The 25481-nt window shown below is 44.2% G+C and overlaps 1 protein-coding gene across 1 annotated transcript in view; it reads left to right on the forward strand.

Moving 5' to 3' along the window:
• The window catches only part of SLC23A2 (solute carrier family 23 member 2), a 1215437-nt gene that overhangs the window by 160586 nt on the left and 1029370 nt on the right, over positions 1-25481 (forward strand). Inside the window, exon 2 of the mRNA XM_086943514.1 lies at positions 21481-21541. The gene's annotated coding sequence lies outside the window, so the exon portion shown is untranslated. The remainder of the gene's footprint in view (positions 1-21480; positions 21542-25481) is intronic.

Raw genomic sequence — 25481 nt, forward strand, 5'->3', positions numbered from 1 at the left:
GGATAGGTAACGCAGCCGTCGTGCCTATCTTCCTCCCCCACTGATTGATTGTTTGAACCCGAACTACTGTTCGTGGATTGTTTTCGGGAGATTTCCCTCTCCCACACTGATTAATTGATTGAACCCGAACTACTGTTCGCGGATTGTTTTCTGGAGATTCTCTGTCTGCAAACAGGAAAGAACAGATTCCCTCTTTGCAGATAGTGAAAGGGTAGGTGACGCATACCTTTGCGGGCCTACTTATTCTCCCCACTGATTGTTTGATTGACCGAACATTGACTGTTTGATATTGGTTCATGAGGTATTCACTGCCTGCAAACAACGTAGAATAGAAATATTCTGTCTAGTCTTTGCACGCAGTGATAAGATAGGTAGTGCTGACTTTTGTCCCCATTGTGATCCGTCATGTCTATCTTCTCCTCACTGATTGGTAGCTGGTTCAACCCGGACCGTTTATTAGAGGTGGACCATCTAGCTCCGCTGGAAGGCACCCCTAATAAAGACATGTTCACAAAGTATGGATTAGTTACCATAGCTTATAGTAAGCTATGGCACAAGTATACCAAAGAAAATCGAGAGAAACAGTGGCCACTGATAGGATCCTTCGACCTTGATAAAATAGAAACGTTAGAAATAGCCCTTTGTAGTAGTAAGACAACGCCTATTATGCTCGACAGTCTCGGTATGTGGCGAAAAGAAGCAATGCAACGAAAAGAAAGAGACGAAGTCAGAGTAGGTAAAGAAACGCGACAGACAGCTTTCCAAGCACCTGATAGGCCAAAGGAAGGGATAGCGGCGACACGGTTCCAAGGAGTAAACACAGGAAGGGAACGGTGTAAAGGGATGTACCGACAGGACAACCCCAAGACACGACGACCCGAACGTAATCCCCCGACATTACGCGCAGGACGAACAGACTTAGGACAAAATCAATGTGCTTTTTGTAAATATTCCGGGCACTGGAAAGCCCAATGCCCGACTCTACTGAACACGGGTAAGAGCAGAGGGCCGACAGAAATAACAGATCGGCAGAAAAGGAAAAGGCGGGAGACAAAGATGAATCAGGCTGACACGGACAGGCCAGATAGAACCACCACGTTTGATTACGCCAGATGGCACAGATTTCGCCAGACAGATTTCAGCGACATGTTTGACTTCTCATAGGTCGAACAACGCTAAGACAGGAAACCCAGGCAAGCTCTAGGTTACCAGGTGACGAACCCCGTACTACCGCTACTGTTCCCGAACACAAAAACCACCCATTCGGATAACATACAGGAACAACACACAGAGTAGTTTCGGACAGATTAGTATACATTCCATTAACAAACTCAAACTTCGAGTGCAATGGGACTGATTACTCTCTGTTGCCCCCCCCACTCTGTGAACAAAAGCAATTACAGGCCTGCATAGACAACCCCCCGTTCAGGAAGACTGTTCTTGTGGACACCCCACCCCCCCATTACCCAAGCATAAATACCTACCCCCACTGTAGCGAGGTTCTCGTAGTAAAAGGATTCAAGGAAACCAAGTCTCTGTTATATAATTTAAGATTTAATTCCAGTAAAGTAACACCGTATTAATAGGAGCAATACAATACATATTACACCCACTCCGGAAATTCCCGAAATGCAGCAGGTCACCGGTCACGCCCATCCGGAAGGTGAAACACGTAGCACGTGTGGGGCGGGGTCCTGCTGACAGCCGTCGATCGAAGAGGTCGCCGGTGGGATGTCCAGGAGGCACCACGGGCCCGGCATGAAATGGCCTTCCCCATCCTCTTCTTCCTGGGGCGGCGTCCCCGGGCCACGAGTGGGGAGGGGGCGAATGCAGATGACCCCCTCCCTCGTATCTCCTGGTCCGGCCATCACAAATACCTCCGCTGAAAATTGGTGCAGGGTGGGCTGGGAGAGGGAGGTGGCGCGAACGAGCCTCCCTCGCCTCCCCAGGTGGAGGTTTCCCAGCCCCGGCCCGGCGCCGAAATCCTCCAGCCGGGCGACGGACATACTTGCGCAGCACATGACATACAATGGCCAGCAGCCCTACTTGCGCAGCACGAGACATATGATGGCCATCATGTAGACCCGCGCAAAGGGACGGCGTGGGGTGCACTGGGAGAGGGAGGCGGCGCGAACGAGCCTCCCTCGCCTCCCCAGGTGGAGGCGCCACAGCTACACCCTAGCGCCCCGAGCCGAATGTCCTGCTCCTACGGCACGGTGTTCCATTTTTCGCCCCAAGAAGTCTCATCCACTCTTGCAGACACGACTAAGGGCGACTGCTGCGGAGTCTCAAAATGGCGTCTGGGCCCCCTGGAAGCCGAGTCTAGGCCGCTAGAATAACTTTGACCAGCAACGTAACTTGGACGCTTGCCCACCTGGGCACGAGCCCCCGCCTCCGACAACATCTCCACAGCTTTGAAGATTCTACAAGAGTCCCAGGAGCCCTCGACCCCTACAGGCTTCCGGTGGGGAACAACTGCCTTGATCACTCGAACAAGTTCTGGCCGAACCTCAACTTGACCCGGTAGGGGAGATTTTACCTCCCTCCCCTTTTTGATGGACGGTCCACATTGCCTGCCCCTTCTGTTAGCACAAGTTTTGAACTGCCGAAAAGGACTCTGGTCCAACCGCCGGTTGTTGGAAACATTTTGCCCCTGATGCTACTTCCGGACTAACCCGGCCTCGCCCAAAAATGGCGCCGGTGGCAATAGGAACTAACGAACACCTCGTGGTGTTTCTTTTGCTAATAAGACTTGATGTTCTGAGATATGTATATGATCCTTTGTACACTTGACGAAAAAGGGGGAGGGTTCACTTGGCGAACATGTAAAAGGATCCCGTTAAAATGTTGGTTTCAATGTACGATTTATTATGATATTATTGTAACTGATACATAACGTCGCTTATGACACACGCCCACGGTATGCATCTAGGAAATTTGATTGCAACTAGTCTAACTATGCTTCCAATTATGAAACGAATGGCCCCTGATCCCTCAACTATTGATAGACGTTTTTAGCTTCCTGCAAATAACAAAACAAACCCTTTTTAAATGTTTTTTAATGCTGCAAAATAGCCCCCCTACTGTACGTGCTTCAACCAACGCCGTGTCCGGCCAAATACGATTGCACTCTCATATTTACATGCTGATCAAATCGTGTAAATAAAGGTTTTTCAAACTATGAACAGGTATTGCATACTTTTGTAAATGTGGGATCAGCGGGAAGGTTTTTTTCTGTGCGACCTGTTTTGTTCTCTTTTTAAGGTTATTAGAAGATGGTTGCTCAGCCCCGGATTAATGATCAAATCTAAGGCACGATACGTTGCCCCCAAATGTGCGACTGACCCAGGAACAAACGCATGAAGAAGGACCTCGACTTCTGAGAACGGGTAAAGTGAAGCGGTGTAAATGCTAAAATGTTATAAAGGTATGATACTCAAAGGTACTGGGGAACAGGGTTGGCCGAAGAGCCGATAGGCCTTAGGACATCACAGCATTGGGAATGATTTAAGGATCCCGATAGCTAGATACATCTACCAACTAGATACCTTGCACTAAGCGCCTCTGATTTTTTAACGTTTCCCTACACACGACCTATAATGCCACACTCGGACCGTCTCCCTCATGGACAACCTATCGCTTGCCATCCTTACCACACTGCCCGCCCCCTGGCTTCGGAAACCAAGACCTCAGGGATTATATCCCGAGGGGATAAGACGAGTAGGTGGTAAGTAAAGGACTTTCGTGCCCGTACATGTGATATGCTCGAATGTTGTCCCCCTCCCTTCCCCTCTTTTCCTCCCTCTACAGGTTACATTGGAAACCCGACTGAGGTATAGTGAAGATCTGAAGCCACGCCATGTCTGATGCATGAATTGGACTCACGCTGCAAGGTGGCACCTAAAGACACCCACAAACTACTCTTGTAACGAAAGAGCCAATAGTTGTATGATATGATGAGACGCAATCACCCCTAACCCGTGTTGCGTGAATGAGCACTTGTCACGTATGTCTGAAACTATGAGAAAATGTTTTCTGTGTGACTGAAGCATTGACTTAACTAGGCAAAGGACCGAGAGTGCGAGAAGTGCGACACAATGGTGCTTTTTACTCAATGCATGTCCCTCTGTACCTGGCCTGATGCTCGTCCGTCCCAAACTGCATGCTTTCTAAATTCTAACACAGACCTGTAATGTCTCATGTTGTGTAATGCGCTGAATAGCCTATCTTGGTACACGGCCACTCCCCATGTTGCACATCTCTCTCTCTCTCTCTCTCTCTCTCTCTCTCTCTCTCTCTCTCTCTCTCTCTCTCTCTCTCTCTCTCTCTCTCTCTATCTCTATCTCTCTTCCTTCCACACTCCCACTCTTCCTAACGACCGGCACCTAATTGGCGAACCCCCATCCCTGGTGCACCACCCAATTGGCTCCAAATACCGCAAGTATTTGAACAAATTTGTCCTAAATAAAATCACATTGATACCATGATACTACCTCTCCTTTCTGCTAAAAATTGATGAAACCTAAATTGGCCGAAAGGACAGGTAAGACGACTGAGGTTCCCTAATCTGACCCATAATCAGGGAACTACATGTCAGTGGCTTCTATGGTAAAATGCCTCAGGTAACGCAACCTTCCCCGTCCCGAATTGTCTCAATGCCCAAACAGTAAAAGTGATCGAAGCATCCCCGTCTTCCCAGAACGCCCCCAGTTTTGTATCAGCCGCCCCGAACGAGAGTTTGAAAAATGTGGCTCACCCCTGGTTGTAAGAGATGGGTCGACTGAAGGCTGACCCAGGCCAGCCGTTGTTCCTAGAAAGGATTCGTTGATGAACAAGCTACAAAGTTTAGAATTTGAGAAATGTCCCTGAACGCTTACCAACTGAACTGTAGCCTCCTGCTAGATAACGCCCTTGCGACTCGAAGCAAGACGATAGCCCCTCACCCCAGTTTGCTATGTTCCTAGTTGTTTTCCATAAGACCCTGGTCACCCCAAGGATGAGTCGAATAGTTATCGCAAGCCCCCCGTTTTTTTGAAGTAGCCAGGTTGTAAGAGACTATGTAGAAATTAGAATGATGTTTGCGAAGTTAAGATTAGATCGAAATGAAGAAATTGTTGCAGTAAGCCCTGTTGAAAGTAAAATGTTTAGCTGAAAGATAAGATGCATTGTTAAAATGGAAAATTGTTTAGCCTATGTTCATTCCTCAGAAAGATACCCATCTGACCATGGTGATAGCACATTGCACTTTTTCGTAAAATACAATGCCCTGAAGAACGTTATAGCTTTGTAAGACTCGTACTAGAAAAGTAGGTCTCTGCCAGAAGAACTAATGTGACTGTAATAAACAAATGCAATGAATAGGTATCAGACCTTGTACCACGACAATGAATGTAATACCAACAAACGCCAAAGAAATAAGATACGAAGGAAAGTTGTAGGGAATCCAGCAAACCTATCAACAATTATTTATACGTTGGTCGTAAACCCCCGTGTAACGGATGTTTCCCTAGTTGCTTGGAGTTGGGAGAGAAATAGACTTATGTGATTACCTTCTACTGCCAATTCTCTAAAGACTGTCTTTTCAAACTCATTTAAGGGTACCACCGTCGGAGGAGAGAGAGACCGGATGTGGGAGCACGCGGCCTGACTGCTGATCGTGGAACATCTGCGACTTTGACCAAGGCGGGACCGCAACAGTAAGGAGTCGCAGGACGAGGCATTGTTTCCGACCAAATGAAAGGAAAGGGCTGACCTGATGCCCCTGTTCGATGATCAACAAATGCCGAAAGTCCCCGCCCTCTGAGCCCGATCATGGGCCCACCTACCTGAAATTTTTCGTCCCCCTGGTCTGTCCCCGATCTGGCCCTGCTCCATCCCCTCTTCCTCCGACCTACCCTAAGGACCGCTCACACACCCCCTTCTTCCACCTGAACTCTTTGACAATCGACTCGAGAAAGAAAAACTGCAATCAGATAGAATAGGGTTTTTGTTGCGAACTAAAATGAAACTTGGGTGCCCTGTCTAAGGTACCTGTGAAAGAATAGTTAGGACACAGGGCGAAAAAAAGGACCTTTGTGACCGGAAACGCGAAGAAAAGGTCATGCCCTGCAACGCAGGACCTGGAATAGAGCTGGACGCATAGCTCCACCACCGGTGCTCAACAGTACCAACAGAAAACGACAAAGAATGCTGAGAACTCACTAATAATGGTCCACGACAATAAGACACTGGAAAAAGCAACACCCCTCCTCTTCGAACAATGACACCCCTGGTTATCGTTTTTACTACGTCTCATTTCTCTCCCAGCTACCATTGTATTGATTATGCTCCAACCAAGTACAAAATGAACTTACATATGTAATAACCTATCAGTTCATATTCCGAATGACTATAAGCATCTAATGAAATGTACCCAACGCTCTCACTGCAGAATCCTTTCTGTCCAATATTGCATTACTATGACTTTCCTGCAACGAGCTTAACGATGGGCCCGCCTCCTAAGATGAAAGATTTTAAATGTAATGTTTATGCACAGCTCCTGCACCTGGGTTCCTACTTCTTTACTTATGACTGCCACAGTAGACATGGATAAGAAATAGGCCAGCAAGATGTCTTAGGAATGTTAAAGGGAGGACTGTGGAAAATTAATACGGTTTGGTAAACATTATCTGCGCCATCTTGCCTTCTCTCCCGATGCCACACTCTTTGTCGTGCACACCCGCCATTTTAGGTACCTTGGTCAGAACCACCCTCTGCACGCCACTGACCCCCACCACGGCTCTTCGCCCTCACAAGCACCCCCCACGCACTGGTCACCCCCGCTCTCTCATGCATGGGCCATAAACCCTCCCCATCTGCGCGGCTCTGCCTCGGAATCCTATCCTGTTCCCAGCGCGACACCTCCCTTCATCCCTTTCATGGTCCCAGGTCCTTTGATACAAACCCCTTTTCCTGTGTGCCCGTTTGTCTTCCTCGTTCCCAGACCACCACCTGGCCCTGCGGATACTGTTTATTGCCCCCCCCCCCGTACAGTAGGAAGCTTCCCCCACTAAAGGACCCTCAAATTGATCAAAGCCCCCACCCTATGAGATCCGATCAACCCCACACATTCCGTGAATCGGCGGAATGTCCAGCTGCGCGATAATCATCACCTGTTGTGACCGGGGTGGGACTTCAACTGTAAATGTGTGTGGGAACGGGCCTGAAGGGGATATTCCTTTCATACTTCAAAGCATTGCAAGAATGTGTTAAATGCAATAAAGATCATAAACTTGTGTATAAGAGGCCAGGCCTCAGAGATGCGGTTAGAGCACCTCGTGACGATACTTGCTGTCCGAACTGATGTGTTTCTCCTCCGGAGAGAATAAAACTTCTGTTTCCTGCCTTCCAGTCTCCAGCGCCTGCCTCTGTGTTTGGTAAACTTGAGTGGGTATAGAGGCGGCTAACGCCGGGCAACTTCGGAAAAGGTGTTCTGCCTCCACCTTTTTCAACAAGTGGGCTTCTTCACTTGCATGGGATGCCTCTCTTGGCTTAACTGTGCCTGTGTGGGACAATAAAGGAGACTTTGCTCGTATGTTTGCTTGAGTGCCAGTTCCGTGCTAACTGCATTTGTCTGCTTCTGTGTGCAGCGACTCCAAGGTAGCCAACTGGAAGGGCAGGCTCATGTGTGACACCAGTACATGACTGAGACTACCCACTACTATTATAGCAGCTGTGGTGATAAGTGTTCGTGCTGGAATATTTGATAGAAGTAAGCAGTATTAAGATGCTTATTTAGTCATTAAGTCATGGTTTCCTTGGGCACTCTAGCCTAGGGAACCTATTATCCGTCTGTCACTGTTTGGGAGTTGGGTCATCCCTTGGCTACTATTATGCGAGAATCCCAGCGGGGGTACAATTTCATAATTCCAGTGGCACTGCCAATAGGCAGTGATACTGCCACCAGTCAATAGATATTTTCATACAGAATTACCAAAAGCCTGCAAATTCGATACTAATAAGATGATCCTATCAAACGTTACTGAATGAGAGTTTTAATATGTTTTACATTGGAAACTGTTTCTAGAGGTATGCTTCCAAAAATCAAGTTTCATCTTGGCTGCCGGTGTTAAAAAGATTTACTCAGGTAACTACGTATTTGCACTTTGTACGGTGGAACAAAACTTGCTTAGACATATTTGTCAAAGTGATAATGTATGACAAGATTAGAACAACTTTTTTTTTATTTGTTTAAGCAGAGTACACTGAACTATGACCTCATCCACAAACTTCTGCTATTCCAGAGGGAACAACAACACAAGGGGACATTTTACTAATAGGGCGCACTGTGCCCCTTGGCGCCGTGGCACATCCTCAAGTTGGTGCATGTTGTACAGAAGAGTGGGTTAGAACCAAGGGTTGCAGAAGTTTCTAACAAGGTGGTGAATAGTGACAATAGTGATGGGGAGGCGGCGGCTGTTGCTATTGTCAGGAAAAAGGGTTATATTCTCCAAAAGAAGAATGTGCAACAACAACCTAATAGTAAGAGTGGTTCAAAAATGTGCTCGAAGTGCGGGAGTTATTCGCATACATCAGATGCTAAGTTCTGTTTTGCGAATAATAAGGAGTGCTTACGATGTGGAAAGATGGGGCACTTTGCCAAGATGTGCAAAAACAAAAATAACTCGAGGGTAACAGTGGTCAGCGAGTATGGTGAACTGAAACGTGATGTGAATAAGATTTTGGTTCTGTGCGATACAGTATGCTCTTGTGGGGAACGTAGAGGGAGAATTCCAAAGGCAGATTTTACGATTGATGGGAAGTCTGTCAATTTGATGGTTGACACAGGCTCAAAGTGGACCATTATCCCAGTATCCTTGATGAGGAGTGTGTGGGGTGAAAGGATTTTAAAAGAGTGTGACATTTTTCCGTCTGGCTATCAAGGTGAGAAAATTGATCTCTTGGGCTACTTTGAGGGTAAGATTGAATTTAGAAATAAGTCAGCATCTGATAAAGTGTACATCTCAATTGATGGGCCAGCCATTTTGGGACGCCATCATCCGTATGATTTGCATATAGTAGTTAATCCTAGGGCTGATAATCCGGTTTTAATTGTTGACAGTTCTTCTTTGAATGAGATTCTAGAGAGATTCAAAAATGTTTTTAGGGATCAGTTGGGGGAACTTGTAGGTTACTCTCATCATATAATCCTCAAGGAAGGTAGTTGTCCTGTCCAGCATAAGGTGAGGAGGGTCCCTTTTGCTTTGCGGAAAGAGGTTAAGGCTACTTTGGAAGAAATGCTTCAAGGGGGCATCATCGAACCTGTTGAAGTGTCCCCGTGGGTTTCACCAGTTGTAATTTCGCAGAAACCAGACAATAAAATTAGATTTTGTGTGGACTTGCGTTCGCTGAATAAATGTGTGGTAGCTGATGTGTTTCCGCTACCAAATATTGGTGAGCTGGTGTTGATACTTAAGGGGGCCAAGTTTTTCAGTAAATTGGATCTAAAGCATGCTTACCATCAAATCTGTTTAGATAATGATTCAAAGCATTTGACTGCTTTCATCACTAGTGAAGGGACTTTCCAGTTCACGAGATTACCGTTTGGGCTTGTCTCTGCGGCCAGTGTGTTCCAGAGATTAGTTTCGGAGGTTTTCAAGGGTTTAGATAAGGTGTTATATTTTCAAGATGACATCTTGATCTATGGAGATTCTCTAGAGGAGCACAATGGGATTCTGCAGAGTGTGTTACGAAGAGTGGATGATGCTGGTCTTACTTTGAGGAAGGAGAAGTGTGCGTTCCTTCTGAGGGAGATAGAATATTTAGGCTTTTGTCTGTCTGAGGAGGGTATTAAGCCTAAGAAAAACTTGTTAGAGGCCATTGAATTGGCTCCCTCCCCTGTTGACAAAGATCAACTTCGGTCTTTCATGGGTTTGATTGAGTTTTACTCGGAATTTGTGAGATTTCTCAGCTAAGACTGCTCCCTTGAGGGAATTTTTGAAAAAAGGTGTTAAATTTAATTGGACTGTTGAGCATGAGTCTTGCTTCGGTATGATTAAAGGAGAACTTAAGTCTGCTAACGTTCCTACCCCTTTTGATACTGGTCGTTCCTCTGTCTTGATGGTTGACGCGAGTGGGGTAGGACTGGGTGCGGTGCTTTTGCAAAAGCATGGAGGGGAGGAGAAGACTATCGCTTTTGCTTCCAGGCCCTTGTCTGTCTCGGAATCAAATTACTCAGTCATAGAGCGTGAGGCTCTTGCAGCTGCTTGGGGCACGAGTTACTTTAGGACCTACTTGTGGGGGTACAAGTTTGTTCTTCGTACTGACCATAAACCTCTTCTCAATGTTTTAGCTCCTGGTGGTACTGGGAAGGGGTCTCCCAGGTTGGCGAGATTGGCCTCTCGTCTACAAGACTACCAATATGAGATTGAGTTTGTTCACGGCTGGAAGAACATTCAGGCAGATTGCTTGTCTCGCCTTCCTGTACGATCTGGTGAGTGTGGCGATTCTTCTAGTGCTGTCTTGGATGACTTTGCGGTTGCGGTAGTAGTAGATGATGTTCTGTTTTTGGGAGGTGGTTCCTTTTCTCGTGATGAGTGGTCGAAGGGTATGGAGGAGGATCAGGTTTTAAGGGCAGTTATTAATCTTGTCTCAAAGGGGGCAAGAAGGGAAAGCACTGTTGAGCCTCAGGTCAGACCCTTGAGGGTTTTGGATGAACTTTCCTTGGAAGGGAAGGATGTGTTGATGCGAGGTGATCGCTTTATTCCTCCAAGTTCATTGAGAAGTGGAATTCTCGGTTTGGCTCATGAGGGCCATTTGGGTCAGAGTCTCACCCAGCGTCGTGTTAAAGAACTTTTGGTGGCCTACTGTTGATAGTGATGCTGTGGATTGCGTGGTGAGGTGTAGTTTTTGCAAAGAGGGGGAGAAGCGTTTAAAAGTCGTGGGGTCTCACTCACCACAGAAAATTGGGTTTGAGAATTTACCTTGGCACAGTGTCTGCTTAGATTTCATAGGCCCTATGAGTGAGTTACCTATGAATCAACGTTTTGCCATTGTTGTTATTGATTGTTACTCGAAGTGGCTTTGTGTGTAGTTTGTGAAGGAGATTAACACCGATACCACTATTAATTTCCTGAAGGGTGTCTTTTTGAATGAGGGATATCCGTCTGTCCTTATCTCTGATAATGGCACTCAATTGACGTCGTTGAAGATGGCTTCGTTTGTACGTGAGTGTGGCATCAAACTTCAGAAGACAAGCCTTTACAATCCGCAAGGGAATGGTCTCTGCGAGAGGGTGAATCGTCTTGTGAAGGGGATGATTCAAATGTTTGTGGAAGGTGGTTGTTTTTCGCATGAGCGTGTGCAAGAGCTTGTGTGGGCTTACCGGTCAACACCTCATAAGAATGGAGAAAAATCTCCTTTTGAATTAATGCGTGGGCGTGCACCGGTATCAAGATTGACTCCTGCTTGGTTAAGGTGTTTGGATGAGGAGTCTTTACCTTCTGGTGATGATTCTTTACCTATTTCTGTGGGTGATCTAGTTAAAGTAAAGCCGGGTAGGTGTGCTAAGGGTCTTAGCAAATTTAGGGGTCCCTTTAAAGTCAAGAAAGCTTTTCCACATTTTGTTGTTTTGGACAATGGGGAAAGTTGGAATTATAGGAGGGTGGCTCTATATCAAAGAAAGAAGGATGTTTCTTCTGATGGGTTGGTGGGTGGTGGTTCTGGGAGGTGTAATGGGTACTTGTTAACTTCTTGTGGTGGTTCTTCTTCCTCCTCTCAGTCTGCTGTACGGGGGGAGGTGGGTAGTGGTGATGCTTCCACTTCCTTGTGTGTGCATGGTGGTTCTTCGATTGATTCTGTCCCGGTTGATTCTGTCCCTACTTCTTCTTCTTCCTCCTCATTTGAGGCTAGGTAGTTTTGGTGGAGGTCTAAAGGCGGCAAGATGGCGCCCGTGTGAGAGGTCGCTGCAGAGCCTGCTCCTGAGCCTGAGCATGGAAATTGCTTAACGTAACGCTCTGAGTGTCACCTTCAGCCCTGCAACCCTTCAACTCTTCAGCCTCAGTCTTGCATCTATTTTTGCCTTCAGCTGTCTCAGACCTCCGAGACCTCAAAGCTCTCCTGTCGATGGCCACGCTCTGTGATTGTGTATGCCAGCGAGGGACCATCATAAGGCAAGGCAAGCAAAGTTACCATTGCTGAGGCGCCTTAGGTGCACGGGGGATTTCAACTTTGCTTTTCGGTACTTTTTCGCGCTGGCTGTAACTGCAGTGGATAACCGCAGTGGATAACTGAGGCTAGATGAACTTGAAAATGGAATAAACTAACTTTGCTCCGGAGTACCAGAAGTCAGGTTTGCTAAGTATGCTAAGTATGCGAAAAGAAAAAAAAAATAAGAAATAAGACAGAAGACTCAATTACACGCGTTCACACGGAGTGCAGCTAGAGCGGCTAAACCTTGCTACCGGTCTTCTTCAACTATCGGCTTTCAGCTGTCGGCTCCAGCTACCTGCATCCCCGGGTTTCCCTTCTTAGTGCCAAGACGCTTGTGGTGCTGCCTGCCTGCTCACAATAGGCGCACTATGGAAGCGTGAAACGAGTACATGGCTACATCAAAAAGGAATCAATTAGCGGTGTGTAAAAGTACACTGTGAAACATTGGGAGGAAAAAAAGAGAAAAGGACTCTTGGACTCGAGTGTATCTTACTGTTCAGCGCTGACCTGCTCTCTCCTTTCTTGATCGATAGCGGTGCTTGTCTCCTCCTCGTCTTCTCATCGCTTCTCAATCTCTGTTTCCATTACCTCACTCCCTCACTCCATCGCTCCGCTCCGCTCACCGCCTCAAGTTCGCTGCTGCTCAACAGCTTCATCGCCTTCATTGCCTGCCATCATCTATCATCTGCAGACACGACTGCAGGTCTTAAGAAGGCAAGAGACCACGTCGTTGTCAAGGGTGACGACGCTGACGCTGTTAGCTGTTAGTTGTCAGCACGGAATGCACGGAAAAGCCCAGGGGGGTCGAGAATAATAAAAGAAAAGAGAGCATTGAGTGAAGAGTACAGCACAGCTAAGAGCACAGCACGACATAATACAAAAGGTGGATGAATATTTGTCAAAAAATGGAAATATAACGGAAAAGCAAGGAGATTAAAGGGGGAAAAAATATAATAAGTTATCACCCCAAAATCACCCCCGAAAAAAATAAATAAATAAATAAATAATAAAAAAAAAAGGGATAACAGAGATTCAAATTTATATACAATACGATACAACAGCAACAGCACACCGGGAGTAAAGGGAGGTAGGCCACGGATGGGCTCTCTGGTGGCTAGAAACAACTTTCAGCAGATCTGTTCAGACTTGCAATTGGGGAAGAATACAGATCTGGATATTAAGATCCTCAGGAGAAATAGAGCGTGTGCTGGATTCTCAAGCTTACTCAAACCAACTTCAAGGTTCAGAGGTGGAGGATTCAAGGCTAGAGGTAACCCAGTACTGCTCGCAGTAAATATCACGGAAATTACTATACAGACTTTCAAAACAACTATGGAGAAAGACATCGAGAAGATCAAAGAAAAAGATAAAAACAAAAATAAGGATAAAACCAGTGACAAAACCAGCGAACTTGATACTCAAGATCTAAATCAAACTTTAAAACAGAATCAAACTGGTATAAAGAATGATAAGATAACCGAGACAAAACCAAAAGCAAAGGCCCAGGCTCAAGGAGTAGAGGGTGAGGGTGACCAAGATCATGAAAAAGAAGAAATACAAGAAAGTCAAGAAAGGGCAGAAAACTCAGATGACCGAGGAAATACCAAAGAGAGTTATAATTCACAAGGATCTCAGAAGAAAAAAGAAACACAGAGACGACCCGAAACTAGGGGTTACAAAGCGATGGAAAATAACGACGAGGATAACGATGATGGCAAAACAAGAGCTATCAAGACTGATGGAAAAGATAGAAACAATGAGACCGGACAGATTGAACAGAAACTGCACAAGGAAGCCGAGAAATTAAAAAAGAAAGTCAAGGAGAAACAGAGAGTAAAAGAAGCAGAAAAAGAAAAAGAATTGACAAGCAGAGAGAATCTTGACCTACTGGAGAAAAAGGCCAAAAGATTACAGACGATCAAAAATTTAAAAGCCACGGCCAACATAACTGGGCACTCAACAGGTTCCCAACCTAGAATCTCAAACATATTCAGCCCAGCAATTAAAGAGAGACACCAGAATAGCCCACTTAATGAAAATGCACCATATACAATGGATCTACAAGGATTACAAAATAAGACCATCATTGCGGCATCTGAGGTTTTAGTCTCAGCAGTCCTAGTAGAACATCTAGAACATGAAAATTTGAGAGAAGAAAGCGGATCTCGCCCCAACATAGACTCAGACTTAAAAACTAATCTATTGGTGAAAGGCAGTACTTCAGAAGAAGTCTCGAAAATAAACCGTGTGACGGAGGAATACGTCTCAGCAGAAGTCTCCGATAGCTCTGAATCAGAGATCTATGAGACAGGAATATCAATCTCCAGTGAATCCAGCAAATCCAGTGAAGAGACTGACCTTGGTGACAAACACAAACAGGAGGAACTGGACAAAAAAGCACCTTCACCGGCAAACACTGGATCTAAGAATGCCCTACTATACGATTATACACCTCCAAAGAAAATGGGGAAAAAGAAAAATAAACATAGAAGGCATCCAAATATAATTCACGATGAAACGACAGATCCTGGGAGCAATCCAGAACAAATAATAGTGAGAACCAAACTCTCACGCAAAAGCCCCTATCGCAAAACAAATGCTGATTCGGGAAAAAACAAGAATATCATCGACAACCTGGATGATGATGAACAGCCGAAGCATAGAGAACCTACACTTAGCGAAGTCTTTGATTCAATCAAAAATTTTCATAAAGATGTAAAGGAAGATAGCCAAAGAAATCATGTCGCCATTCAAAAATTGGAAGGAGCTATCAACAAAGTTGGCAATACATGCCAGGAAATCTCAGATAGAATGTGCTCGGTAGAAGCTCGTGCAGAAAACCTGGAATCAGATGTCGCTAGACTACAACTCCAAGCAAAGGAGCACGAGGGAATAATTAAGGACTTGATGATGAAAGCTGAGGACCAAGAAAATAGAACAAGGAGGAATAATCTTCGCTTTCTTGGGATTCCCGAGGGCTCGGAAGGGAGCGATCCAAGGAACTACATGATCAATCTACTAAAATCTTCTTTCCCAGAACTTAACTCCTGGGAAATGGATAAAGAAGTATGCCGAGCACATCGCTTTCCACTAATACAACCAAAACGGTTAGAGAAATCTTCAAAATATCCTAGAGCTCTTTTAGTCAACTTTGGAAACTTTCTGGTACGTGACACTATATATGACTTGGCCAGACCAACGGCTCAAAGAGAATATAGGGGCTTTAAGTTTTTTGTGAGACCAGACTTTGCACATGCAACAGTAGAAAGACGATGGCGAATGCAACAGCTTTTTTCCCCTTTCGAAAAGCTAGGAGCAACGGTCTATCTGCAAAACCCGGCGCGGTTAAAAATAATCTACAAAGGCTCAACAAGGAGTTTCACAAGTGAAATCCAGGCAGAGGTCTATCTCAAGGAGGTTGAAGCAAGAATGAAACAAGATAATGGTAACTAAATAAAATAAGGCATCTAGTGCCGACGAACTATTGATTCGCGCTATGAAGGTTGACACTCACTAGGCCCAAAAAGTATCAGGCCAGGTGGCAGGTCCAGGCGCGCGGAACACACGGCCACCAACAGCTGGGTGAGTCAAAACCCAGGTTGCCTCAAGGGGGGGCAGGAGGGGGGGGGCTAGAGGGTGTGGAAGGGAGGGGGGGAAAGTGGGGTGGGTGGCGGATGTGGGGGGAGAAAATGGAAAACTGAAGAGAGTTCGTACTGTTAAAGTGATTCCGAATGAAAGGGTAAAATTGAAACAAAGGACATGCTGTTATTATGTATATTGTGTATATATCAGTTATCTGGACAAGTTGATGCTATGGAAATATTTAAAAATTAGGTATGTCTAAACTAAGGATTGGATCCCTCAACATAGGAGGATTAAATGATTGGAAAAAGAGGGGGAAGCTTGAACAATATCTAAATATGATCAACTTAGATTTAATATGTTTACAAGAGACCCACTTACCCTGGAGCAAAAAACATTGGTTGAATTTTAAAAACTATGAATTATTGTCATGTACATCCCAGACCTCTATGATAAGAGGTGTGGCCATAATTGGTAAAGTGGGGCTAGGGGGGGCCAAAAGGTGCAAAGCGGATTCATTAGGAAGATGGGCAATTTGCGAAATGAACTTAGGTTTCACTATCTGCACAATATACGGATCCAATACAGACGAGCCAGAAATCTTTAGCAAAATTGAAAATGAATTAAGTGATTGGCATACCCCGATAGTAGTATGCGGCGATTTTAACATCTCTGCAAATTTTACGGATGGCAGCGCATACATAGGTAGGAAGCCAAGGGTGTTTAGAGCAATTACGTCAATGATGCAGTCACACGGCTTAGATGATGTTTGGGGAAATTTACTGACCGGAGATCCCGGGTTTACCTATTTTTCACATCCTTTTAATAAATACTCGAAACTGGATTATTTCATGATCTCGTCTACCCTACTTAGGAGTGTACAAATAAATAAGCTTCCGAAAATTATGTCTGATCACAATCCCCTAGTTTTAAATATGGCCATCAATAAACCATACAAGGTTCCTAGACCTTGGTCGTTTGATAAAAAACTATTAGCGGATGCCGACTATATCACACATATGAAAATCTGGTCCCAGTCCTTTTTTGACGCTAATAGGTATAGTGCATCAAGGGGAGTTGTGTGGGATAGCTTTAAAGCAGGAATAAGAGGAGAGACTATAAGCTATACCACCAACATATGGAAAAAGGCTAACAGGGAAAGGGAAGCATTGATGGGAAAACTAAGTCAGGCAGAGACACAACATAGACAAGATATAATTACGGGTGCTCAATCTGTCGAGAGTCTACATAGAGTGAACTCCCTAAAAGCTGAGATCCAGAAACAACTAGCAAGAAAGGCGGCAGCAAATTATCAGGCACAGAGATCACGCCTTTACGAAACTGGGGAGCAAGCAGGTAGAGCTCTTGCCCTGCGAATTAGGCAGGTGGCTAGTAAGAACATTGTGACACAAATTGAATATCAGGGCCAAATACACGATAAACCTGGTGAAATTCTGGAGGGGTTTAGGAAATTTTATCAAGAATTATATCAGGAGGAAGTAGCTGGAGATGCACCAAATTTATGCTGGTTAGACATGGGTAGTAAGTTAAAACCAGGCCAGATCGAACTATTGGAACAAGATATTACAATGTCAGAGGTATTGGAAGCACTGAAAGAACTTGCAAGCGGAAAGGCGGCGGGCCCAGATGCTATACCAGTAGAGCTTTATAAAAGTCTAAGGGAGGAAACAACACCAATACTCTTAGATCTATTCAATGGTGTAATGAATACCGGAATAATACCTGAGTCCTGGCAAGCAACTAATATAGTAATCTTCCACAAAAAAGGGAAACCTAAGACTAACCCGGGCTCGTACAGACCAATATCATTGATTAACGGCGATAACAAGTTATATGCCAAAATCATGGCCACCCGCATGGGAAGGATCATTGCGTCCTTGGTTTCCCCCTGGCAGCATGGGTTTATCCCAGGAAGAGGAACCACAAACCATATCAGGAGAGCTATTACACTATTTGACATCGGTGCTGCTAGGGGGGAGGAGGTTGCAATGATCCTCCTCGATGCGGAGAAGGCATTTGATAGCGTCAGATGGAGTTTCCTATGGAAGGTTATGGAGGCAAGGGGATTTGGCCCTAGATTTTGTCAAGCCATCCAGGCTAGGTACTCATCGCCTATCGCAAGAATTCAATTAATGGGGGAAAGATCAGATAGGATCAACATAACAAGGGGTACAAGACAGGGCTGCCCATGCTCTCCAATCCTGTTCGCGCTTTACATAGACCCTTTAATTACACAATTAATGAACAGTGCGCTTATTAAACCAGTATTATCTAATGGGTTTCATACCAAACTTCTCGCCTATGCGGATGATCTAGCAGTCATTACAAAAGATCCAGAGCTAGCTATGAGGGAGGTAGTTAACATAACCAGTCAGTTTGGAGATGTGTCTGGCTACCGACTAAATGTGGATAAAACACAGGTACTCTGTTCTAGAAAAATTGCCAAGGTGGATGGAAGGTATGTAGAATCTGTAGTTTACCTGGGTATAACAATAAATGCAGAACCAGGTAAAATAATTGACGATAATTACACCCCTCTTCTCAAATCTATGGAAACAGATCTAAAAAGAATGGACTCATTAAAGTTGTCACTGATTGGGAGGGCCAATGTCATAAAAATGACAATGTTTCCCAAGGTGCTTTATAAATTAAGGTCAATCCCATTCAAAATTGACGAGAAAATTATTAAGAAGATTGAGTCCATTTTCATGAAATTTTTATGGCAATATGGCAAAATACGGCGGTCAAATAGATATATGGCATTACCACAAGATAGAGGTGGGTTGGGATTGCCAGATATTAAAAGCTATCATTTTGCATGCCTCCTTGTAGACACGGCTATCCTACTCCATCCGGGGGGCCCAACTCTCAGGCAGGCGGAGATACCATCAATTTATCAGCTATTGGTGGGAAGTGAAGCCGTAGGGCTTCTATTAAGGAGAACCCAGAGGAGATATTACATGGAAATTGGATATAAGACGTTGGAAGGTATATGGTCCATGTGGAAATCTGTTAAAAAAGTTCTAGATATACCCACTATGCATTATCGCACACCACTTTGGAACTCAACGCTCTTTCCAAGTCTTAGTAGCGATGGAACGTGGCGACATTGGGAGAGTCATGGCATTGTGGAGCTGGGGCAAATAATGATCAGAGATCAATGCAGAACGCTAGAAGAACTCACATACCATTATTCACTACAAGGCTATCAAGAGTTCAAATACCTACAGATAGTAAATAGAATTAAAGCAATTAGGCCATACATCACTCAGCTTGGGAAATTCGAACTAATTGAGTATTTGAAGTCAGGTGGTCATAGAATTAGAGATATTTATAAAATATTTACCGACGTATCAATCGACGATATTGGGAAAATTGAAACTACATGGTCCAAAAAATTGGGAGATCCCAAAGTAGACCTTGATAAAGCGTTAGCTATGGATAAGAAGTTTCTGCGTTCCTCGAATCTCAGGGCCCAACATTTCAAAACTCTATTTAATTTATACTATACGCCCGAAAAATTATTCTCCTGGGGGAAAGCGACAGATAGCAACTGCCCCAGATGTGGTAATGGTACAGCATACACATGTTCTATGGCTGTGAAAAATTAAAAACTATTAAAACCGAGATAACACGCTTTTTAGAGGGGCTAATCGACGTTAAAATTAATCTATCCCCAACTCTGATAATAATTGGTTGTGATGTGAAACTAGATATGAGTATGGAGGCTGAAGCTTTAGTTTTCATTTCCGTAGCAGTCCTCAGGATTTTAATCTGCGCAGCCTGGAAGGATACAGAAGCCCCAACTTTCCAAATGTGGTTGTGCAGAATGCTGGGTATACATAATATTGAGGAAGCATTATATGAGGTAAAAGGAGTAAAGCTAAGGGATATAGGCAAGCGACTTTGGGCCCCAGTGGCCACTTGGAGGACAGCAAAACTACAAGCGAATGATTTACTGGCTGTTTAGATATTTAACATATTTAACATGTCAACTGACTCTCTACTGTATAGTACTCTTTACGCCTTTTACGTTTGATTTAATAATGTAATGCTTCTAACTATGTATTTACGTATGTTTCTATGAATATGTATTTACCGGTATGAACTCTCAATAAAAATATTAAAAAAAAAAAAAAAGAGGCTAGGTTGAGGAGTCCTCGTTCTCGGCGTCCACCCACTTATCTGGATGACTATGTACATTGATCTTGTTGTTTCTTTATTTTATTTTTGTTTTCTTTTCCTTGTTAAGGGGGGAAGATATGTTGTACAGTGCTTAGCTTTCTTCTTAGGCTGGCACTCTAGATCGTTGTGGGGGTTCCTGGTTCTGGAGTTCTCATGTGCCTTGTTGGCAGTTGGAGCTCTGGTCAGATGGGGGATGGTCCTACTTGCTCTGTGCTGCATTAAAGCTGATTTCTACAAGTACATACCTGTTGGACCTCGTTTGTACTTACTACAGTGCACAGGGCGCAAACGGTGACCGCACGCCCCATTTCTGATAATTTGCTGCTGCTAAGGCAGTGATAACCTCTAGGTTGCCATAGGGGTTGCGCATTAGTATAGACGGAGTGACTGCTTGAGACAGCCGCTACATCTTTTTTCTGTGTACTTCAAAGCGGGTAAAGAGATCATCCTGTAGGCAGGTGGAGTGAAAGTGTGTCCCACCTTGCGCCACCATGTTGTGGTGCACATTCAGCACGCCTCCATATTTATGGACTCCATAATATGACGCGGGCATAGAGGCAAAGTATTTCCCTCATTTGCACGTGGCCACACATCACGCCGATGAGGAACCGCGATCTTAAGATATAGCTGGCACTACATGTATGCCTGTACTATCTGTATTACAGAAGTCGCAGTGGAAGCGTCAGCCTCTCGTTCTGTAATACTATAACTACAATGCCCTGCGGTGCACATGACCTTTGCGCCCCTGTGTCACTATTTCTAGCCCCAGATGTCCAGAGCGGCAAAAAGGACAAATACACTGCAATGTGATGGACGTCCCCAGAGAAGCGATTTCTTCACTTATCTCAAAGGTGAGTACATTCACAAGGTAGGGGAGAGAGCAAAGAATATTGCTGTCTTAAACAGTACTGTTACCCCTATCAGCTCTGTCTCACTAAGTCTAAGCCTGACCATATTAGGCTTTACCAGACACTTATGCCAGTCTCGCCTGTAATCTGTCCCCTAACATGAAGAGTGGCACAAAAGACCTTGAATTTATTATTACCACCTTTCATTCCAAGTCATCCCCCAGGAGGACTTCGTCACCTTGAAAGAATGCAATGCATAATGTGGATTAGCTTGGCATTCGTCATCGGCCATTGCCATATAATTTGTTGCAGTGAATGCATTTTTCAATAGTTGGATGCAGAAATTACTATTTTAGCTGGTGGGCCTTCGTAGTCATGAATACCATGGAGTACTGGTTTCCACTGCTGAGATTTGTGTACACAGGTAAGGCCTCAGCAGGAATCCTTCCTTTCTTTTGAAGCCAATTACGTGTATCATTGATGTGGGTAACTGTTAGCTGATAACTCAGTATGTAGAGCTTTCTATGTAAACTGTTTTATAAATAAATATTAATGCCTGTGTAAGGTCCCACTGTCTTTTTACCCATCTAGTCCACATTTTGAGTTCAAAATATGATAAACCTGTACTGTACATCATTTCTTTTTGCATTAATAGTGTCTGAAGGTGCTGAGCTTGAAAGGATGACTGCAAGAAGCATGTCCTGATCTACTTGCAGGTAGGAATACATCTACATTATATTCAGTTGCACTTTGAAATAAATGGCAGAAGTATCATCTGCAGTGTCATAGGCTGACTAAGTAGACATAAATCTGACAACAGTCCTTGGCTCACGCATGCATCAAGTGTAACAAAGAAATTCACATAGTATTAAAACAAAAGAACAATGTATTATTTTCAGATCTTTGTCTTTAATTCTTTTTGCCCCCCCCCCCCCCCCCAAGCACCGCAACTTAAAATACCTTTTTTTAAAACAACTAATACAAAATTATATGAGCGCTTGGGATTCTCTAGTTCCAATTCACTCCATTAGGACATTAACCCATGACTTCGTAGACATGACCAAATCTACTCACCGTCCTGTTTAATATTGTTCGTGGGTTTAGACTTTTAAAGAAATGTACATGATTCTGTCTAGATTTTTTCCACTGATTACTCTTTAAGGGATCATGGCCAAAGTAGCAGGGATCATACTCTAGGAACTCTGTACGTATGTATGCATAGACTGATTTTGCAGGACTGTAGCCATGATTTTAAAGTGGCTTTGGAGTCTCTCATCACTTGCTTTTGGAGGTTTGTAATGAACAATTGTAGGTGGTAAACATAAAATCTTTTTCCCTCAAAGAAGTCCTTCAAGCTACTTACCTCTCCTGTTTCTTTAGACAAGAAATGTAAACCTTGTCCATGCAGATTAGATCTTTAATGCCCCCTTACTAGAATTACCATCCAGAATCCTTTACCTCTGCTTCCAAATCATCACCGCTGACCATGACGAGGCTGCCTCTTCTCCTTCACAAGAAAAATCTACCAGTCTAAGGTACAACACGATAAATATTTTTCTAAAGCTGTCCGGTTTTATAAACACTAAGAGCCCTGAAAAGGAGGAGATACAAAAGAAATTGCAGCCTTAACTTGCTAGAAATGTGGTGTTTTCATGACTGGGGATACAAATCAAAAATAATCAAGAGGGAGGGATCACTTGTCCTGCGTGAACCAGGGTATGCAGGAGATCGAACAACGGTGTCTCCAAATTAAACCCTCATGCACGTGTAGGGTAGCGTGGTAAGCGGTATATCTTGATTCTCCGCTTTTCTGACACGTGTGTGCATAATCATCAGGTTTTCGGTATGCAGCCTCCACCAGGAGGATCTTACCCTCGGTAAAAACAGTAGTGACCCAGTGATGTGGAGGGAGTGTAGGACGATAAAAATCCCCCGGAGACCCAGTAGTCGGAATTTTATTAAGTCTGGGTTCGGGTGGATCCCATTAGGGGAATGCTCCAGTAGTGTGCGCTCTATTGAAAAAGTTAAGTTTTCAGGACGCACTAGCATTCAAAATAATTTAAAATGGCCAACATGTTTCAGCCCTCTATGCCGTGAATCGGACTTTAGGGCTTTCTTCAGGACCCGTGGTGAAAGGTGATAGTGATGCTCGACTACTATATTTATAGCAAGCAGGTGTGTAGAAAAAAGGGAAATTATCAACCACTTTTTGCATGTACTAGCCTGTTGGAGAAAGAGAGAGTTGACACTGCCAATCACTGGGGGTTACGAAGTATTGCTATTTTAAGTTGCAACAACCTGCATTGTCTAGTAGTGAATTCACTACATTATGTGTCTCCCTTACCCCTTTTTTCTGTATTTTATTGTGTTTTCTGTGTATGTCTTTTATCATTATGTTTGAACTATAGGTACATCGTGACCTCGAGAACAAAGAAACAGGTTGATAATTTCCCTTTTTTCTACACACCTGCTTGCTATAAATATAGTAGTCGAGCATCACTATCACCTTTCACCACGGGTCCTGAAGAAAGCCCTAAAGTCCGATTCACGGCATAGAGGGCTGAAACATGTTGGCCATTTTAAATTATTTTGAATGCTAGTGCGTCCTGAAAACGTAACTTTTTCAATAGAGCGCACACTACTGGAGCATTCCCCTAATGGGATCCACCCGAACCCAGACTTAATAAAATTCCGACTACTGGGTCTCCGGGGGATTTTTATCGTCCTACACTCCCTCCACATCACTGGGTCACTACTGTTTTTACCGAGGGTAAGATCCTCCTGGTGGAGGCTGCATACCGAAAACCCGATGATTATGCACACACGTGTCAGAAAAGCGGAGAATCAAGATATACCGCTTACCACGCTACCCTACACGTGCATGAGGGTTTAATTTGGAGACACCGTTGTTCGATCTCCTGCATACCCTGGTTCACGCAGGACAAGTGATCCCTCCCTCTTGATTATTTGTAATTACCTAAGGAAACTGAGGGATCAGCACTTTCCTTCTCCCCCTTCCATTTGATTAGCATATGGGGATACAAATCAGCAGTGCTCAGAGCTACTAAAGCATACTTTTGTATGTTTGTGAAATTTACAGATCTCAAACCTTCATCTTTGGGTATTTTGACACTTTAGTTTAAAAAGAGGTGACTGACAAAACAAATTTGTCTACATAATTCTGGAAAGAGCCACGTTCCGTTCCTGAACCTGGGAACACATATCAAAACTGCCTTGGCTCAGCATGGGCATTCATTGGGCATTATAAGGAAAATCTTTTGGAAAAGGGCTATGTTTAGATCCATATAGTGTTTTATGAACTAAACGTAATACTTTAAAAGTGGCCCTTTGTTGGACTGGACACTAATGAAGGGCCTTCAGTCCTGTAGAGATTGAGTCAAACTTTCTTTGAGTCAGACTTCCAGTCCTGAATTAGAGAAATTGATAAATCTTTAAACCACTTTTTTGGGTCTATCAATATGGGACTAAAGCTGCCCTTACCAAACTACTGGCTACATCTATAAAGCCTTCTGAAAACATATTGTCCTTTTACAGTATCCTCATTGCAATACTCTAATCTTCCTGGTGCCTTTGAACGACTTCTTAATCATACGACAGTGCACTAACACTCCGTAGACCTTACTGTGCCCACCAATATATATTAGTACCAATCTATTTCGATAGTTTTCATAAGATAACAAACTAAAACTGGCTTTACTGGTTGATGTCTATCATATATATATATGTCAGTGACACCCATGTCTGCCTGGGTCTGGAAAGCAGTTATTGCCTCTTACATGTGCCGCAATAGGTGGCTAATAATGAAAAATTTCCTAGCTATCGTAACGTAAAGTTTCAATGTTATTAAGGACGTGGAGGCGAGGATTAGGCTGTTCTTTCTTTACTTTTATTACTCCAGCAACCTTTAACCAAACACAACAAAACATTTCCCATGAGCCCATGGGAAAAATGGAGATAGAAAAAAGTTCAACCTATTGTCCAATCCTGGGCCAGGATGGTCTGTAACCTATTCCTGAGGACGCTTTATCCTCCTCTTTCTTTGTGCGACCGCAGCTTGACAGTCTTCGCATTATTCCTGTTTATTGACGTCCGAACCTAGCTCAAACAAAAAATGGGATTGAGATGCCGCAATATGGAACAACTTGAACATATTTTCAATAACTCGATTCCACAAGAAGCATAGAACCAGAAAGAATAATGCTTTAGGAGAACACAAAATTTAGTTACTCACCACAGGAACGAGGATGTTCTGGGAGGGTTTCACAATCGGGTGGGTTAATCCTCGCCTCTGCGTCCTTAATAGAATTGAAAACTTTCCTTTACGATGGCTAGAACATTTTTCATTCTAGGTCGAGACTGAAGGCTTTGGATTAGGCTAGTTTAAAGCTCATCTACCACCAGAAACGGCAGTGAGGGCACTGGGTTGAAGTAAAATCTCTTGAAGATGGAGTCTGAGGACCAACCAGCAGCATTCAGGATAGCTTCCAACCATGCTCCCAAAGTAAAAGCTTTCAATGCCATTGCACCCTGGACCGAATGAGCTCCAAAGAGAGAGGTGTCTATTCCTGCACCCTGCATAACCCAGCGAACCCATCTGGCAATCGTAGGTGAGGAAACTTCCCCGTGTGGTTTAGT

This window comes from Lissotriton vulgaris, chromosome 11 (genome assembly GCF_964263255.1).
Source record: "Lissotriton vulgaris chromosome 11, aLisVul1.2, whole genome shotgun sequence".
Taxonomy (NCBI): domain Eukaryota; kingdom Metazoa; phylum Chordata; class Amphibia; order Caudata; family Salamandridae; genus Lissotriton; species Lissotriton vulgaris.